A 15946-nucleotide genomic window follows, 5' to 3' on the forward strand; every position below is an offset into this window, starting at 1 on the left:
TTAGGAGCTGTCCATAAAAGACGTCTAGCTTTTTTGACGATTTTTGACTCCCCATCCCCCCTTTGTCACAAATTGTCACAGAAGCAAAGAGCCCCCACCCCACCTATGTCACATGTCACGAATTCAAAATAAATAATATTCATCTCAATACATTCTCAATATGTATGACAAACCATACAAATATGAGAGAAAAATCGATTTATTACATGCTGTCATTAGATTAAAAAATATAAATTTTTTTTAGGCAATTAGGAACTGGTAAAAAATGTTATTTAAATAATAGAGCAGATAAAAGGATTCTACAGATGAAATGATGCTACAGATTAAGCATTAAATTCATTGATAATGATCTTCCTCATAGAAATAGAGGTTTTAAAGATATTTGGACATGAAATCCAAAGAACTCAGATTTTTGTCATTCTGACATAGAAATGGTTGTTTTCATCAGTAACCTAAAGTTAGAAATATTTCTATTTATTCCACTGCTCCATTGATTTCGTACAACTTCTTATTCGACTCCGAGGTAAAAAGAGTGCATACAAAAAATCATTCGGCTTTTAGAAAAGTCAGACTTGAGTCGGATTGCTTTGTTTCTTTCGTAAAAATAAAATGGTTTGTCACATTGAAGACGAATGTAAAGTTTCGTTTGAATCGGATTATGTGAACTCTGATACTCATCTACACCTTTCGGAAATTGTGCAAATGTTATTCGATAACTTTCTTATTTATAATTTTTTCCTAAAAAATGCGAAGAAATGAAAATATTGACCAAATTGACAAAATTGACAAAATTGACAAAATTGACAAAATTGACCAAATTGACCAAATTGACCAAATTGACCAAATTGACCAAATTGACCAAATTGACCAAATTGACCAAATTGACCAAATTGACCAAATTGACCAAATTGACCAAATTGACCAAATTGACCAAATTGACCAAATTGACCAAATTGACCAAATTGACCAAATTGACCAAATTGACCAAATTGACCAAATTGACCAAATTGACCAAATTGACCAAATTGACCAAATTGACCAAATTGACCAAATTGACCAAATTGACCAAATTGACCAAATTGACCAAATTGACCAAATTGACCAAATTGACCAAATTGACCAAATTGACCAAATTGACCAAATTGACCAAATTGACCAAATTGACCAAATTGACCAAATTGACCAAATTGACCAAATTGACCAAATTGACCAAATTGACCAAATTGACCAAATTGACCAAATTGACCAAATTGACCAAATTGACCAAATTGACCAAATTGACCAAATTGACCAAATTGACCAAATTGACCAAATTGACCAAATTGACCAAATTGACCAAATTGACCAAATTGACCAAATTGACCAAATTGACCAAATTGACCAAATTGATCAAATTGACCAAATTGACCAAATTGACCAAATTGACCAAATTGACCAAATTGACCAAATTGACCAAATTGACCAAATTGACCAAATTGATCAAATTGACCAAATTGACCAAATTGACCAAATTGACCAAATTGACCAAATTGACCAAATTGACCAAATTGACCAAATTGACCAAATTGACCAAATTGACCAAATTGACCAAATTGACCAAATTGAACAAATTGACCAAATTGACCAAATTGACCAAATTGACCAAATTGACCAAATTGACCAAATTGATCAAATTGACCAAATTGACCAAATTGACCAAATTGACCAAATTGACCAAATTGACCAAATTGACCAAATTGACCAAATTGACCAAATTGACCAAATTGACCAAATTGACCAAATTGACCAAATTGACCAAATTGACCAAATTGACCAAATTGACCAAATTGACCAAATTGACCAAATTGACCAAATTGAACAAATTAAACAAATTGACCAAATTGACCAAATTGACCAAATTGACCAAATTGACCAAATTGACCAAATTAACCAAATTGACCAAATTGACCAAATTGACCAAATTGACCAAATTGACCAAATTGACCAAATTGACCAAATTGACCAAATTGACCAAATTGACCAAATTGACCAAATTGAAAAAATTGACCAAATTGATCAAATTGATCAAATTGACCAAATTGACCAAATTGACCAAATTGACCAAATTGACCAAATTGACCAAATTGACCAAATTGACCAAATTGACCAAATTGACCAAATTGACCAAATTGACCAAATTGACCAAATTGACCAAATTGACCAAATTGACCAAATTGACCAAATTGACCAAATTGACCAAATTGACCAAATTGACCAAATTGACCAAATTGACCAAATTGACCAAATTGACCAAATTGACCAAATTGACCAAATTGACCAAATTGACCAAATTGACCAAATTGGGTAGTGATTTTGAGCTAAAATGATTCTTGATTTATGTAAGTTCAATCATTGGATGATTCGATAAGCTTTGATGTTGGTGGAGGAAAATCACATATGATCAAGACATGACATGATCTACGAGAAATTTGATCGTTGATCTCCCGCCCTTTTTCAAATGGAGTACAATTGAATAAACTGCATGAGAATCAGATAAGAGAAATTCTTATGATATACTATTATCAATGCTAGAAAATCAAATTACTGAAAAAATAGTCAGTGCATAACTTAAGTCAAACCGTTTGAAGGCATCTTTTTCTTTTTTACTCATATTAGACAAAATTTATTAATTTCGCTAATTTACTCGCTCCTCCGTGCACTTTTAATGATCACAACAGAAATGATTTCCTGCATCATTCATTTCCGAATTTACACGAAGAAGCATTTACATCAACAAATACACGTTTTCCTATAGAATGTAAACGTTTATTGTGGAGATTTTTTCAGGAAATAGGGCAAAGCAGTAATATAATTTGGTATTTCAAAAATGCGTTTATTAAAAATATTGGACGTCACATTCCAAAACCCTCCCCCCCATCCCCCTGTCACAAAAGGTCACGATTTATGAAACACCCCCCTCCCCCTTGCGGCGTGACGTCTTTTATGGACAGCCCCTTATTTATGTTAGATATATTTAGAAATATATATTAAAATTGGTTGTGCAACTTATCACTGTTAAGTTTCACAATACTATCGAAAAAATCACTGTAGAACAACTTTAAGTACATCTAAAACAATTGTGCAGTAAATCATCAACTTGTTAATGTTTCACTAGAAGCTCTACAAAAAATTTCACATCGTCATGTAAAACGGGGGTAACTACATATAACAATTGTGCAACTTCTCAAAAACTTTCCAAACGGCTGTCATAATTGTACCGGACACAATATACGTCGAAATTGCTATAAATCTCTTGTGGAAGAAAAATCACTGAAATGATTGATGCTCTCCGAAAGGCAAAAATGCTAAGCCGAATTGATAACCTTGCTAAAAAATATATTTCTGCAGAGTCCGCATTGTTTTGGCTGCCTCATGAATTTTTAGATCAGTGTGCGCAGTTTTCTTCAGTTTTAGAAAAACATTGATATAAAATTCAAAACTTGCAAAAAAGTTGTGCAAGATGTTTGAATTGAACGCCAAACTTGCAGATATGATTTTATATACGCAATGAAAACAAAAATCAATCAGATAATTTGTATTCGGTTTTCATCTCGCGAAAAAAAAAAATAAGCAGACCTGACATCACTTTTTAAAGATATTGAACGAAAAGTTAATGTCATCATAGTTACTCCCATAGTTATATATTACCGCTTGTGCAACTTGTTTTTGCAACTCCAGCACACGGACTTGCCAAAATAATACCTACAGTGCGTATCACAAAAGTCGGGCCCTCTGAGATAAATGACTATACTGTATTGTTGTTTAATTCAACTAGAAAATTGAAACTGATAAAAAACAAAACGTGGAGAATTTCTTTTGAAAATATTAACATGTTAATGTTTCCTGTTATTTAGATAATATATGTCATTACGTTGGGTGAACAATTTTCTATTCAACTCACTGTTACAATCGATGCCATATTGAAAATATTCAAGATAAAATCATTTCGAAATTTTTCAGGTTTAATTACACATTAGTTTGATCAAAATCGTCTGAGAAATTTTAAGAATGTTTGAATACACTTATTTTAAACACCATTCCGATGATTCTCATTAAAAATAATAGACTGTTTTTTTTTCACAGAAAATGTGTACAATCATCAAAACACGTTAATTTAGAGGCGCTTGAAAATTTCGGGCGTTCGAAAACATGTTTCACTATAAAAATGCAGTTCGTTGTCGATTTTTCATTTACAAAAACACAAAAGATCAATTCTACATTATGTCGCATTATAATTTTTCATTACGTTCACATTACGTATTAGTTCTCACGAGTTTCACAATTGTTTTTTCGCTGATTTTATTACTACCTCTTTGATGTGATCGACGCATGAGTTTTTGTATCAGTTGTACAATCGTTGTGAATAAATGTTCGTAATAACGGATGAACTTGAAGGTATGTTGTACAACACAGAAAAATTGCGCTTTTTCCATAACACAACAGTTACTAGAATAGTGATATAAACTAACTTGATAAATTGCACAATCAGTAGAAAAATACAGGACAGCAACTTAACATGCTACTTGGGATACGATTTATGTCTTTTGAAAACTTAAGTAGTTACAGCTGAAACAATGTATATTTACTTTTAAGAATTTGATGAAAATAGTCTATTAAGCACTAGAAAATGATATCACAGACCAAAGGTAATGAACTTAATTACAGTAATCTTTGTACTAGAAGTAACCGTTCTTGAGATATTTAGACATGAAATTCGAAAAACTCAGATTCTTGGTAATTTGATGGTAATTTGAAGGGGAAAAAGCTTGCTTTTACCCCCAAATTTATGCTAGGTGCAGACTCTTGGTCAATTGCGCCATTTTTGTTCTAATCGTGTAAACTCGGAAACTGTTCATTGTACGAAAATGATGTCAAGAATTAAGTTAAAAACAACGATTGGGAACACTAAAAAATTTACCCGAAATTGAAGAATTTAAAAATTACCTGAATTTTTCTTTTTGTCGTGAATACAATTTACTTTACTATACGGCACCTTTTCAAAATTTACCCTGGGGAAAGATGGGTAGAACTTAATCGTGAATATATCGAGTAATACTTAACCCAACAACATAATTTTTTCTCCATGCTGTCGAAAATATAATCAGTGATTTCTGATAAAATTGTTAGTATTATGAAATAAGCACAAATAACTAAAAATTATAGTTTTCTAAAATGTTTGGTATTGAAGAGAAAACTCATGACTTTTGCTCGTCCTCGGACGACGGCTTCGGTGCAGTGAGCGACATTGCATTCTTACTTTACGTACTGAGTAGGTCTATAATATAAAAATTGACACATTTTATTCATTGTAGTCTACACAGTTGACTTTGAAGTGTCAGTAAAATAATTATTAAAGAACTTTTTGATCATTTAGGGGTTAGCCAAATTTTGTAGGTGGGGGACGGGTATAGCGTGATGGGATAGTCGATGCCTATCACGCAGCCCGCCTGGGTTCGATTCCCAACCCCGCACATAGGGCCAGAAAGATTTTCTTGTCCGAAGAGGCGAATGACCTTAAGATGTTAAAACCTCTATAATTGAAACAAAAAAAAAATTTGTACTAGGGCACATAACCGTTTTTATTATTTTTACATTTCGTCTTTGACTCATCAGTGCAGAGCAGTTCAAATTGAACTGCTTAGTGCTAAACTCGACAGTTCAATTTGAACCGCTAAGCAGACTTTTTTATATTTTCTTCTATTGAAATTGAAGTTGAAAATTCGTACCATGTGTACTTCGGCAGGAGAACAACTCTATTTTACTCTATTTTGCCCAGTTTCATTAATTTATGTGTTAGAATGAACCTTGCACAATTCACACGATCTATCAACTTATGTGAACGAGTTTAGATATTTAGAAGTGTGCAGAAACGTGTTAGTTTTATTCGCATTCATGTCATTCAGTTATATCTCTGACATTGTTCACCCACTTTTTTTAAAGCGCCTCCTCATATTTTAAAAATAATTTTTTTACACAAAATAGATATTAATTTGTTTAGTATGAACCAAAACGTAGAAAAGTAACAGCTGAAATTTTTTTTAGGCAATTAGGAACTGGTAAAAAATGTTATTTAAATAATAGAGCAGATAAAAGGATTCTACAGATTAAATGATGCTACAGATTAAGCATTAAATTCATTCATAATGATCTTCCTCATAGAAATAGAGGTTTTAAAGATATTTGGACATGAAATCCAAAGAACTCAGATTTTTGTCATTCTGACATAGAAATGGTTGTTTTCATCAGTAACCTAAAGTTAGAAATATTTCTATTTCTTTCGTACAACTTCTTATTCGACTCCGAGGTAAAAAGAGTGCATACAAAAAATCATTCGGCTTTTTGAAAAGTCAGACTTGAGTCGGATTGCTTTGTTTCTTTCGTAAAAATATAATGGTTTGTCACATTGAAGACGTATGTAATGTTTCGTTTGAGTCGGATTATGTGAACTCTGATACTCATCTACACCTTTCGGAAATTCTTATTCGAAATCATTCTTATTTATAATTCTTTCCTAATAAATGTGTTCATAGACAAAAATATTAAGAAATGAAAATATGAAGAAATGAAAATATTGACCAAATTGACAAAATTGACAAAATTGACAAAATTGACAAAATTGACAAAATTGACAAAATTGACAAAATTGACAAAATTGACAAAATTGACAAAATTGACAAAATTGACAAAATTGACAAAATTGACAAAATTGACAAAATTGACAAAATTGACAAAATTGACAAAATTGACAAAATTGACAAAATTGACAAAATTGACAAAATTGACAAAATTGACAAAATTGACAAAATTGACAAAATTGACAAAATTGACAAAATTGACAAAATTGACAAAATTGACAAAATTGACAAAATTGACAAAATTGACAAAATTGACAAAATTGACAAAATTGACAAAATTGACAAAATTGACAAAATTGACAAAATTGACAAAATTGACAAAATTGACAAAATTGACAAAATTGACAAAATTGACAAAATTGACAAAATTGACAAAATTGACAAAATTGACAAAATTGACAAAATTGACAAAATTGACAAAATTGACAAAATTGACAAAATTGACAAAATTGACAAAATTGACAAAATTGACAAAATTGACAAAATTGACAAAATTGACAAAATTGACAAAATTGACAAAATTGACAAAATTGACAAAATTGACAAAATTGACAAAATTGACAAAATTGACAAAATTGACAAAATTGACAAAATTAACCAAATTAACCAAATTAACCAAATTGACGAAATTGACGAAATTGACCAAATCGACCAAATTGACCAAATTGACCAAATTGACCAAAATGACCAAATTGACCAAATTGACCAAATTGACCAAATTGACCAAATTGACCAAATTGACCAAATTGACCAAATTGACCAAATTGACCAAATTGACCAAATTGACCAAATTGACCAAATTGATCAAATTGATCAAATTGACCAAATTGACCAAATTGACCAAATTGACCAAATTGACCAAATTGACCAAATTGACCAAATTGACCAAATTGACCAAATTGACCAAATTGACCAAATTGACCAAATTGACCAAATTTACCAAATTTACCAAATTGACCAAATTGACCAAATTGACCAAATTGACCAAATTGACCAAATTGACCAAATTGACCAAATTGACCAAATTGACCAAATTGACCAAATTGACCAAATTGACCAAATTGACCAAATTGACCAAATTGACCAAATTGACCAAATTGACCAAATTGACCAAATTGACCAAATTGACCAAATTGACCAAATTGACCAAATTGACCAAATTGACCAAATTGACCAAATTGACCAAATTGACCAAATTGACCAAATTGGCCAAATTTACCAAATTGACCAAATTTTTTTTAATAAAGTTTTTTTTTATTCGGCTCTTTTGCACTTGAGCTTATCGTAACCGTTTTACAATAAAAAATGTTTATTTTTTTGCTGGATCTTGTAATTTTTTTCCTTGGAGGAGAGGTGCTTTCGCTTTTCTCTAGCGAATAAAGGGGGAGCAGTGGTTCGCTATTCACGCCTCGATCCATTGGTTCGGCATCACTGTTATTGGCGGAACAATCGTTACTGATTTCACAGGCGTTGGGCAAGTTGTTAACTGCAGCTGGTGTACTTTGTTCTATAGGGGAGGATGATGGTTTCGTTTAAGGGGATGCTTCATTCTTGTTGGTGACTGTCACAGGTGTACTGGGGTTGCTTGGGGTTGGTGTAAAGGAAGCACCTTTGTCCTTTGGTGTATTTGTCTCCTTGTCCAGTTTATCACATGGCTTACCGTAGTGAACAAAATTTTTTGCAATATTGACATGTGGCCATCTGATTGTCATAGGTAACAAGTGATTTGCACGGGATTCTTGTATCCTGACCGAAAGTCACATAAGAAGGTATAGCCCTCTTCTTGGGCATGCGTAACAAACGTACGCCATTTAGAATACCGGAGAAAAAGTTCATTAACTTTTTAACAATTACATGGTTAGTGATACGATTCCAAGCAAAATGTAACTGAAACTTTTCGATATCTATGGATCAAGCATATTCTCAGGTACTAAAAATGGTCCCAGAATATGATTGTGCCTTTCTCTATAGAAAAGTATTAGAATTGCTAGAAATACCGACTTTCGAACGGAACCTCCGAGACCCATAGTGTTACATATCATTTGACTCAGTTCGACGAGATAGGAAAATGTCTGCTTGTGTATGTGTGCGCACTTTTCAAAGACATTGCTACCGCTCGATTTTCTCAGAGATGGTTGATCCGATTTTAACATATTTAGGTTCGTTTGAAAGCTACTGTTGAGTCATTGAGTCAAAAATCAAATGGCTGTGACATCTGGTTCCGGAGATATTATGGTATAAGTGACGTAACCGACAAGACGCGTTGTTTTTTTTTCACCGCGCAATTTTTTCAGAGATGGCAAATCCGAAATCGAACATTTGTTTATGCCAAAAGTCTTAAAATTGCATGAAACGTTGAGATTTGACTTGTTAGTGTTAAGTCCAAAGTTTGATCATTGTAATTTGTTGATACAAATGATGAGGAGGTTTTATTCCTACTGGAGAGAGAGATTGCCAAATTTCATCTCAATCGGGTTTTTTCCCTGCCCTCGATAATAGAAATAAACAAATGATTTAGTGTCATCTAAAAAAAAACATTGAAAAATCGACTTTCTAGGACATCTCTTTCTGGGAAAAAAATTCAAAGTTTTTTAAGTCCCAGAAAGTCGATTTTTTTCAATTCTTATTAAAGATGACACTAAATCTCGACGTTTTATGCCATTCTAAGGCTTTTGGCATCAAAAAAATGTTCGAATTCGGGAATTTCGTTATTCATTGTTCTTTTTTGTTTGGCATTCTTTTAGATGTAAATCGACAAAAGACGACCACTTTTCTTAAATCCTACGAAAACTATATTCATGCGAGTGCGTTATGCCCCGTTCTAGAAATTCATTCCACGCCGAAAAATGTATCATTTTTGGTGATCGGGAAATATATCTATGTATCAATACCATTTTGTTAGAGTTATTTTTCATAAGGGTTTTTTCAGTAATTTTGAATGAATGAAGTACGCGTTTGATTGTAATTCAGTAAAACATGATTGAATATGGATTACCATAAAATTTACGAATATTATACTGCTGTTAGGTTATAGTCATATTTCCTTAATCGTCTCTAAAGGAACATTTTTTATTCAATTTAAGAATTACTCAAATATCTCCAGTTCTTTGATATCTATGTTTTTAAATCTTTGAAGTAGTTATTAACAAAACTAATGCGCAAAAACATACCGAAAACAGAATAAAACGAAAATATCTCAAAAGTTTTCTGTTTTCAAAAAACATCGTGTCGAATCGGAATTCGATCATGCATTCTTTAGAATTTCGTATATTTGCGCTTATCATTTTCGTTACTCTGGACTGTGACAGACACTTGATTTTCGCTTAGACATTGCAAATATTTGAGAGTTCTGATTTAGTGACTATATTTCAATTATTTTTTTACTTAAAAGCATCCTGTAGAAATTAGAACAAACTGTTTCGTGAAATAAATACCAAACCAACATTAGCATCGAGATTCTCAATTATATTTGATTGAAGTAGTTGGCGCTAGCTAACTTGGAGCCGGAACCGTTTACGACCTGTAGGTTTAAGGTCTTTTGAAAGGGTTGAATTTTTTAATAGTTCTTGACGCATTGTTTACACCTACCTTCCCCCACCTTCACCATACCATTTCAGCAGACGCAAACAAATCTACGGTTTAAGACGAGATCGTTGCGGTAATTACTTTGCTCATTTCACGGCACTCAAATTCACGCGTATGCATGCATATTTACACCCGGTGAGTTCTGTGCTCCGTCGTCTCTACGGACGGACCTATGTGGCGGTGGTGGTACGCAAGAGGAGGAACCGCACGGATGCGGAGAGAAGGAAAAACAGCCGGTTCGGTTGCTCATCGATTCGTCGAGTCGAAGCAGCATAGTGCGAACCGGGCGCTCGAAATCAGTTGATCGCAGATCGCGAACGTGTCAGCAAATTCGTCGAGAACCACGTCGAGCGGGTTGTTGCTGCGATGATCTGAAAAACCGAAACCCGCCCGTCAATGGATGTTTGTAATAGCACGCGTGTTCCGTTTGTTTTATGTCGTTGATCTTTTCCGGCTGGCATCATTCCGTTGCGGGTTGCGAAATGCTGTAGCTCGCGGAGGCTGCCGACGTGTTTGCGGAATTACCTTGAATTACCGGGTAGGAGGAGGAACTGTGTGTTGGTTTGTTAGTTGGTTTATTTTTCTCTCAAATGTGACAAACAGCAAACGGTGAATCTAATTTTACTGCCATTCAGTAGGAAAAGTGCACCTCGGATAAGGTCATAGTTGCAGTGGGCGAAACCGTAACAAAAAAAAACAAAACAGTGAGCCAAGTGGGTTAGGGAGTGTAAGGGAGAAATAGAGGGAGGAAGGAGGAAAACGAAATAAAAAGTGTGCAAGGAAGATCAAGTGCATATTTCGTACCACCGGTTGGTCTGTTTTCAACTAAAAATAGACACAGCATTTTGGGGCGAGACAGGCAAAAGTGAGTGCGGAATACATATATTTTGTAGGTAATTTTCGTCCAGAATGCGGTGTGCATATGTTTGGCTTTTTTTATTATGAACAAGTGGTGTGTATTTCTAACAGCTCGTGAATCATCAATTCTCTCCCGTTAAATACGCTCATTATTCGACACCCGTAACGATGTTGACCTCAGGATGCCACGATGTTGAATGTTTGGCTGGAATGTTATGAATTTTGAGAATATAAAAACAACGATTTAACCATCTATTAGATTTCACTCTGAAAAAAAGGAATTCCAAGTGTTTCGAAACTTGACGGGAGCTCTTCTCATGGTCCCATGGTCAACGGAAAAAGAAAAGCTTTCTTTTCTAAAGCTGAAATTAGTACTCCCGATAGTACGCATCGTTTGTTTGGAATTCCTCTTCATAATAGACAGGTTGTTCATAGGCCAGAACATGAACATGATCCAATAGGGTGTTCTGATCAATTACAAATCCTAATGCACAATCCTTACTCCTTCATTCCGAATAATTTGCATATTTGATAATAATTTTTTAACAGAAAAGTCAGCTCTTGCTGAATAATTGATCTTCTGCAAAACCATGACGAAATACTTGCAGGTAACTGCAAACTTAAAATTGTCATGAAATGGATAATCATAAAATAAGCTGTGTATTTGAGTTACTAGTAAACGAGCAATATTTGCTTACAACCAATTCAAATACAAACAGAACGGTATTGGTATAGAACGACCGTTTAAACACACTCTCGATACTTACAGTGACGTGATAATTGCTTCAATAAATTTCATCGGTTCACACCATCTACAAGCGCTATTGACATATTACGCAATGTTTTTTTTTCGATAAACAAGTGTAATTCCTATCGTATTCGAAACTTGAAGGTATCTTTTCGTGTTTCCTTCCTCGTTTCGACTTTAACTCACCAGTTTATCAGTTGGTCGACTATAGAATTATTAAGGAGTGTATCGAAAATAAGCTATCCACAAATTTTTCTTTCAAATTATGATAAAAAACGATATTTTATTCAAACTAAAAATTGATCCAGTATTGTACCAGGTTAAACTTGAGTATAATGAAATAAGAATGAAATTTAGGTTATTCCTTCAAGAATTTTCGAACTTTTGATCGAACGCTTTTCATCAAGTTCCGGACAAGTGTTGCATCGCATTTTTTGGACGCTTGAGACCAAATTTTTTTGAACTCCTGCATGTTCCCAGCTGCCTTACCAGTCTTCTTGAAGACCCTCTACACGATTGCCCAGTAACGTTCGATGGGTCGAAGCTGAGGGCAATTTGGTGAATATTTTTTTCAGCGAAATTTATACCCTTTTCCGCAAGCCAATTGAGAGTGGTTTTGGCATAGTGAGCCGACACTAAATCCTGCCAAAACAGTGGAGGTGTGTTATAAAGGCAGCAATCACTTCTGGAGACAATCAGATCGATAGATTTTTGCATTTATAGTGCCGGTAGTGTAAAAAAATGGTTGACTTCAAACCACAGGAACATATTGCTTGCCATACCAGTATCTTTCGACCGAGTTTCTCTACTTGAATCGACCTGTCCGCATCGCTCACATCCTCCCCAACAACGACAGTTAAGCATTGTGGAGCTGAAAGGATTTTTGAGTCCTCCTTTACATAAGTCTCATCGTCCATTAAAACGAATCCGGACACTGCAAAAGACGCGAATACAATTTCCGGGCCCTTGTTGCAGCTCGCTTCTTCTGTTCTACACTTTGTTTCGAGATTTTCTGCTTCTTGTAGGTCTTCAGGTGATTTCGCCTCTTGATATGCTGGATCATTCCGACACTCGTTCCTGCTTTTTTGGCCAAATCACGTATTGACATTGATTTTTTCTTCAAGACTAGAGATACCACTTTCTGGACTAGTTTCGGGTTGGAAAAAGCGGGTTTTGTGCCTCTTCCTGGTAGCTCATCCAACGAATAGTTTTCTCCAAACTTATTAATGATGGTTTTACAACTGGCATGATGAATTCCAAACCGCTTTGCCAATTTTCGCATAGTAATACCCTTTTCACTTAGCCATGTGTCCAGAACTTTAATTTTCACTTCCTTTTCAATACGCGACATATTAAAAACGCTGAATTTCAACCGCACAAACAAACATACGAAAGCTAACAGCCAAACACACAGCATGCTGTGATCTGAACATAAAAAAAACATCACAAATACATGCGTACAACACGAATGTATGTGAATAGCTTATTTTCGATACACTCCTTAGGTGTCCCAAAATATCTCATATTATTTATATTTTCAAAACTATCACTAGTATAAAGCTTGCTTCTTTGCACCTGGAAAATACTGCCTGATTTACACGGTAGCGATCATTTACCAATCATCATCTCAATTAGCAGTAGCAATTGCATTGCTACTTCAGCTAGTATTCCATATGATTTGACAAAAAATATCGACTGGATTAAATACCAAAGTAGTATCTCTAGTATTTTGAATTCAATGGAAGAGCTCCCTCCACTTGAAGAATATGACTTCCTCATTTGTTCGATTCTGGAGGCAGCAGAACAATCCCAAACTAAACGCTTTCCTGGGCCAACGACTAACAGAAGGCCTCCCAACCCCTGGTGGGACAAAGAGTGCTCAGAGGCTAAACTCGCAAAACAAAATGCTTGCAAGACGTTTCTAAAACGGGGAGGAGGAACTCCTCAGAATTTTGAAAAACTTATGGTTTTAGAAACCAAGTACAAGAGCATACTTCGAGCCAAAAAATGTAGCTATTGGAGACATTTTGTCGAAGGTTTGTCAAGAGATACCTCAATGAGCACTCTTTGGAACACGGCCAGACGAATGAGGAATCGTAACGTGGGCAATGAGAGTGATGAATACTCGAACCGATGGATATTTGACTTTGCTAGGAAAGTTTGCCCAGATTCTGTTCCTACGCAGAGCATTATACGGGAATCTCCTCCAAATAATGGTTTTATTAATAACCCATTTTCAATGATGGAATTTTCTATAGCACTCTTGTCTTGTAACAATAACGCTCCAGGGTTGGACAGAATTAAATTCAACTTGGTGAAGAATCTGCCCAACCTCGCAAAAAGACGTTTGTTGGAATTGTTCAACAAGTTTCTTGAGCAAAATATTGTTCCACCTGACTGGAGACAAGTGAAAGTTATCGCCATTCAAAAACCGGGGAAACCAGCTTCCAATCACAACTCATATAGACCCATTGCGATGTTGTCCTGCATCAGAAAATTGTTCGAAAAAATTATTCTACGACGTCTCGACACTTGGGTCGAGACGAACGGTTTGTTGTCAGATACTCAGTTTGGCTTCCGTAGAAATAAAGGGACGAATGATTGCCTTGCATTACTTTCGTCTGACATCCAAATTGCCTTCGCTCAAAAGCAACAAATGGCATCTGTATTTTTAGACATTAAAGGAGCATTTGATTCAGTTTCCATTGATGTTCTTTCAGACAAGCTTCACCAAAATGGACTCCCAGCGGTTATGAATAATTATTTGCACAATCTTTTGTCAGAGAAACACATGCATTTTTCACATGGCGATTTGGCAACACTCAGAAATAGTTACATGGGTCTCCCGCAAGGCTCATGCCTCAGTCCGCTCCTCTATAATTTTTACGTAAATGACATTGACAGCTGTCTAGTAACCCCATGTACACTAAGACAATTGGCAGATGATGGCGTGGTTTCAGTTACTGGACCCAAAGCTATTGATCTGCATAAACCATTGCAAGAGACCTTAGATAACTTGTCCGATTGGGCTGTTCATCTTGGTATCGAATTCTCTGCGGAGAAAACAGAGTTAGTCGTCTTTTCAAGAAAGCATGATCCCGCGCAGCTTCAGCTCCATATGATGGGAAGAATGATCCAACAGGTTTTAACTTTTAAATACCTCGGGGTGTGGTTCGATTCCAAATGCACGTGGGGAGGACACATTAGGTTTCTGATAACAAAATGCCAACAAAGAGTAAATTTTCTTCGAACATTAACAGGATCTTGGTGGGGTGCTCATCCGGAAGATCTAATAAAATTGTATCAGACAACGATACTTTCAGTGATGGAATATGGATGCGTTTGCTTTCGTTCCGCTGCAAACTCTCATATTATCAAACTGGAGCGAATTCAGTATCGTTGTTTGCGAATTGCTTTAGGGTGCATGCATTCGACACATACAATGAGTCTTGAAGTTCTGGCGGGAGTTCTTCCATTAAAAGATCGATTTTGGGAGCTTTCATCACGCCTGCTAATAAGATGTGAGGTGCTGAATCCCATGGTAATTAATAATTTCGAACGACTAGTCGAGCTTCGATCTCAAACAAAATTCATGACAGTATATTTTAACCATATGTCACAGGAAATCAACCCTTCAAGATATATTCCTATCCGTGTCAGCCTCCTAAATGTCCCTGACTCAACTTTATTTTTCGATACATCCATGCAGCGCGAAGTGCGTGGAATCCCGGGTCATCTACGTTCGACGGAAATCCCAAAAATATTTTCAAGTAAGTTCAGGCATATTGACTCTGAGAAAATGTTTTACACGGACGGATCGCGAATTGAAGAAGCGACAGGGTTTGGTATGTTCAACAATAATGTTTCGGCCTCATTTAGGCTTCAAGAACCTGCATCTGTTTATATAGCAGAGCTAGCAGCAATTCATTATAGTTTGAGTGTAATCGTTACATTAATTCCAAACCATTATTTCCTCTTCACAGATAGTCTGAGTGCAATTGAAGCCATTCGCTCAAACATGACTGGCAAGACTGAACCGTTTTTCCTGGGCAAAATAAAACAGTGTCTGAACGACATATTG

At 35.2% G+C, this 15946-nt stretch overlaps 1 protein-coding gene across 5 annotated transcripts in view; it reads left to right on the forward strand.

Moving 5' to 3' along the window:
- The window catches only part of LOC131430199 (uncharacterized), a 107688-nt gene that overhangs the window by 39333 nt on the left and 52409 nt on the right, over positions 1 to 15946 (forward strand). For 2 of the 5 annotated variants that reach the window (XM_058594943.1, XM_058594947.1), the window contains exon 1: positions 10548 to 11152. The exons of 1 other annotated variant lie outside the window; for it this stretch is intronic. The gene's annotated coding sequence lies outside the window, so the exon portion shown is untranslated. Of the gene's footprint in view, positions 1 to 10547; positions 11153 to 15946 lie in introns of those variants that run through there. 2 more of the 5 variants (XM_058594942.1, XM_058594945.1) reach the window with 1 other exon arrangement.

This window comes from Malaya genurostris, chromosome 2 (assembly GCF_030247185.1).
Source record: "Malaya genurostris strain Urasoe2022 chromosome 2, Malgen_1.1, whole genome shotgun sequence".
Lineage (NCBI taxonomy): Eukaryota > Metazoa > Arthropoda > Insecta > Diptera > Culicidae > Malaya > Malaya genurostris.